This window comes from Haliaeetus albicilla, chromosome 1 (genome assembly GCF_947461875.1).
Source record: "Haliaeetus albicilla chromosome 1, bHalAlb1.1, whole genome shotgun sequence".
NCBI lineage: Eukaryota > Metazoa > Chordata > Aves > Accipitriformes > Accipitridae > Haliaeetus > Haliaeetus albicilla.
In genome coordinates this window covers 76,689,210-76,694,352 of record NC_091483.1, presented here as the reverse complement: position 1 = coordinate 76,694,352, position 5,143 = coordinate 76,689,210, and the positions used below count along the sequence as shown (strand labels likewise).

The 5,143-nt window shown below is 41.5% G+C and overlaps 1 long non-coding RNA gene across 1 annotated transcript; it reads left to right on the top strand.

Annotated features, from left to right (window-relative positions):
* The first annotated feature begins 328 nt into the window (after positions 1-328).
* On the top strand, positions 329-3,092 carry LOC138687546 (uncharacterized). Its single transcript, XR_011326719.1, has 2 exons — positions 329-561; positions 1,439-3,092. It is a non-coding gene; the product is annotated as an uncharacterized lncRNA (long non-coding RNA).
* The last annotated feature ends 2,051 nt before the right edge of the window (positions 3,093-5,143 follow it).

Sequence of the window (5,143 nt, the reverse complement as noted above, 5' to 3'; positions counted from 1 at the left end):
CAATGGCCAGTACAGCTGAGCCAGTGCAGCTGGAGAGTTCATCCAGTTTATTCTTCCCTGGATTGAGAAAAAATGAAAAAAAAAAGCAAAAAAAAGCGCCAAACAGAAAAAAAAGAGGAGTCTGCCTCCTCATGTCCCAGCGCTTCCCCAAGCGTTTCAGCTTACACTGCTCCTCCCTCCTGGCCCACAAAACTCTCAGGCTTGGGCTGTGCATGGGCACAAAGTGGTATGCTATTCAAACAAATGAATGTACAATTTGAGATGCCTGTGGCCTCGCTGTGTCCCAGCTAGTTATATTAATAGGTCACAAGTTAAACCTGGGTGTCTGCTTGCTCTCTTTTTGAAAATAAAACCTATGTGCCAAGCGTTGTAAATAAGGTCACTTGCACAAGGCGTCTATTTAGTCCCGGAGTCAGCAAAGCCAGATCAGTGGTCTGGGGAGAAGAAACAGCTACTTGAACTTTATAGGTTAAGAAAATCCCCAGCTAAAGTGGATCATCATTAATAAGTTTCCAGTTACATCCAAAGAAACGTCAACACTGATGTTTTGCGATCAGGAGGGTGAGTAATTTTACCTACGCACATTTTTCTAGGCTTTGGTTTTACAAGGTGTTCCTGGATTGAAGCTGTATTGTTCCTTCTTAGGTCCAGTTTGCAAATTTCAAGTGCAAAGCAGAATTTCTTTCTTCCATTCATTTCTTTTTATATCTAATCTACACTTAAAGAGGAGTCTCAAAGTCTCACTTTTTTTTAAACAGCAAGTCATTGCTGACAACTGGGAACTGTAAACATGATCTTTTGGGCTCAGCTGACCCCTTTTTAAAGGACCGAACTGAACTGTGACTTCATATTAAAACTGTGCAAAAATCAACTAGTGATTCAGTCATTTTCTAATCTTGAGCTTTCATGTGTGATGCTATAATAAAAGACTGTCTGAGGGATAGCCATAGCAACACTTGTACTTCTCTGTCATATTTCATAGTTTTACTGAAATTAATTAATTATGGCTTCTAGAGATGCAGATGACCGATATTATGACAGTTATAATCAAAAGCCTCACTGAGGACTGGCCAGAAAAATCACAGAGAATGAACAGAGCAGTGGGAAACAATAAAAACCATCCAGAACCCGAACCTTGGTGGATTTATCTGGGATACCTACTACATGTGTTGGCTATTGTTCTTATTCTTTTACTTATTACTTATTTATGTCCATATATCTGTGTGATATTTCATAAAAGAAATAAACATTACATGCAGGGTTATAGACACTGGACACACTAAGTTGATGATTTCTTGTTGTTGGATTTCCACAGCCAGTTAGGTCAAAGACAAAAATATTTGTTCACACCAATGAGCCACTCTCAGCTTCCTGATAGACTCATCAAAGGGCAATAATTACTTTCCCTGAGACCTTCCAATCTGCTCCATTCTTACAGCTGGAGGAGGAAATTGCTTTCCCATCCTGGGAAAATTTAGAAGATTTAGATTGCTTCCTCCTATTCAGAGGGATCCTTGGGATGTATCATATTACCAACTTCCAGTGCCTGACACAAGAACTCGCTCAGAGTACAGAGTACCTTCCAGAATTTGGCCCAGGTACAGAGTCAGTCCTTCAGCCAGATCTGTCACAACAGACTTGGACTGAATGGAGATGTGGCCTTCTCCAAAACAGTGAAGAAAAAGCTGGTGAAGTACTGCGGACCGAGGCTTTGGGCATCTTTTTTGCCCATCTCTGAGATTGGAAAAGCCTGTCATCTGCTCCAAGACAGAGAGTAAGTAGAAAGTGAGGAGAGCAGCAGTTTCCCATGCAACCCCCAGCTTGGGAAAGCAGGTGGAGTGGAGAGGAGAAGCCACCTTTCAATTGTGTTTTAATGAACAAGTTGTTTGTTCTCCCATGTCCTTTGATGAATGGGTGTTTTCCTTCAAAAGCTGACGTTTGTCTTTCATTACACCCAGCATATGCTCTACTAGGCAGGACCGTTTTTCTACTCTAGATAAATAAACATGAAAATGAATTTATCTCGCAGAAGCATGTTCTCTTTCAAGTCTGGCACAAGCCTGCCCTCTCCCCCAATAAATCTCTGGGTAAATGTGAACTCCTCGGCAAGCCCTCCCCCTTACATCAAACGGGGACATTTTGTAAGCTCCCATCTCCGCACAGCTCAGGAAAGTTGCCACTGACTCCAGGCATTTAGAGGCAGTGATTTAACTATAACTCACAGCTGAATTTGAGAGCTCTTTATCATGAAAAAGAAACTTTTCCAAACCAGAAAGCATCCAAATCCTTTTCCCAGCTAGTGGCAGATAGCATTTTAACCCTCAAATTGTGGGGGTGATGTGAAACAGCACTGCCTGCAGGGTCTTGCATGGTATCTACTGTTGGATGGAAGTTGGGTCGTATATTATGATGCCAGTTAAAGTCTCCGCTTTGAGAAACAGCCTGTTCATTTGGTGCACAGGCCTGTGGATAAAGCTAGTTGAATCTTTAAATGCAGTTTGGTTTCCTTCCAAACTTAATCCTATCTGCTGTTTGTACTTTATTGGTTCACAACCTGATCCTGCAGCTAGTTTCTTTGTCTTTAGACATGGCAAAATATGTCCAGAAATTACAGTCCCCGAACCTCCCTGTCATTGCATGCCTTAAACCCACTGAAACGTACACTGAAACCAAAGCACACTGGAGCTCTTTGCAGTTACTCACCTTCAGCACAGGAGAGATGTATCTTTTGAACGAGTTCAGACAAAGACAGAAAGCTGGATGGTAGTCCTTCACATTTCTGGACAAATAATCACTCAACCTTATGTCAATTAAACTTTCCCAATCTGTCAGTATTTTCACAAATATGACAAGTAGTTTAACCAAATAATGGTCCTGATTTATGAAAGTACTTAAGCATGTGCTTGACTCTAACTGCACGTTGGTGTCTCCTTGAAGTCAATGATACTGAGGTGTATCTGTGATTACGTGCACGTTTAAGTGCCTTTGAATGCTTAACTGATATCTTGAATAGGGCCAGTATTAGTAATTTGGTAACACCTGTCCTACTGTAGGAGCATATTAATAAATCAACCTGGTCAAGCTGTCTCTGAGCTCATCTATGAAACATGTTGTGATGGCAACCACTGAGCAATGCTGCTCCTTGAGCAGATTGTGCCTATTACAGGCATGTCCCTGACGTGCGGGAGGTGGAGGGCAATCCAGGTCTTTTTGGGAAGCCTGACTTTGCAACAGGATGTCCAAACTTGAGATGATTTGATCTGCTTCCCTCACTCCAGATTTTGGATTCTGAGGCCCATAAGAGAAATTAGTTTAACGTAAATGGGGACTGTGCTCCCTGAAGCTTCCAAGCTGCATTGCAGACAAACCCATTATAACTCTTTGCAAGCCCCTGCTAAGTTTCAACCCCCTTAATTAAAGAATAGCATCACTGAAAACAACTCAAATAATTGCAAAGGTTTGTGTGATGGCTTGGCTTGGACCATGCCTCAATCTTACCCTTCAGTCCCTCCCAAATTTGCACCACTCACACGTCAGTATCGGCACCGCTGCTCACAATTTGTACAGCAAAGGAGGGAGAACATCACTTCACTTCGCTAAGTTTGACTCCATCCTCCCCCTTGGAGAAGAATGACTTTGTCTGGCTTGCTGACGATTTCTTTCCCAGTAATGGTTTTATTGAGTATATGAAAGTGTTCAGCTATGTCTCACTTAGCCCGTATTTTGCTCTTAACTGGATTACCATACAAAGAATGTTACAATGAGGCTCCGAGGTCTGCCAGGTCAGCTGGGTAAATGATAGCACCTCTTGAAGCTATAATGGATGAGAGGATCCTTGATAAGATTTGACACTTGTACTATATACGCTGTCACAGCAGACATTTTGTTTTTTTCTTGATGTTTTTAAGGCCATAAATACTGGTCTCTAATGTTAAGTATGTGAACCTCACATTAATCACACTGCCAGGGAGAGCAAAGAGCTTTGCTCATAAACTGAAATGGAGCACAGTTAATCTATCAATGTTCGGTAATGAGGACTATTATAACAAAGTATTCAGGTTGATTTACTGATGGGCTACACATCTCTGCTAATGATCACACATCAGTAAAAGAGCAAAGGGACCATCTGGATCACCAAGAGTTTGAGATTTATTGAATAATGTGCAGATCAGATCCTTCCTTATCTCTACTGTAAAGTTCTTAAACTCATTCTGTATCTGTTCACTTTCTCAAGATCGGTCTGCTCACTGGGGCATCACTGCTATCAGAGTGCTATGTGCAATTTATATGTCTGGGGAGCCTGGCCACTCAATTTCATTATTTTCAGTTATTGCTTTCACTTTCAGAGACAGGACAAGAGAAGACAAAGGTACTTCACCGATCATAGAGCTACCTCAAAATAAAGTAAGCAATTAAAAAATAGTTAAAATTAACCAGCCTGAACAATACTTTTATTTATTCATTATACTGTGTAATCTCCGTCTAGCATCCTCCCATAGACATCTGATCCCTGTCAGGTGGTGATGCTAAATAGATACAGAACACATCTGCAATCCCTACCTTGGGAATTTTAAATCTGAATAGCATCAGGTATTTAATCAGAGTAACAGTCATGGGCTCAGCAGGTGGGAATAATCTCACTTTCCCTTAGATGTCTGCATTAGAAATACCTACACCTAATGAGCTACTTACTTATCCTTGGCTTGATTTATGGTTCATGGACACCTCTGGAGCATCTTAAAAAAATGCCCACATGACAGCAGGTAAGGTATGCAGCCAGGTCTCCTAAACCCCAAACCAGTTTAATTTGAGGTGCTTTGCAACTGGGTCAGTCTTTATAGCACCCACATAAGACTAGGAATGAAAGTTCCTGCTTTCAGCTGTGCTTTATCTAGGAGAAACTTCAACATATTAATATAAGCACACTTGCTTTAGGATCCTTGTTCTGGTGGGTATTAAAATGAAGACACCAGGTTTATGCACAAGCTCTTCACCTTTCCTGTATGGGACCACCTGTGGACCATCCACACAAGTGTGAACACAGACACTCCCTTTTTCGTACGGAAATCATGGCTGTGCACGAATGCATTTTGATTGCTGCAGGTGATTTCAGTCTTGATGGGGGATCAGGAGGTCTGATTTT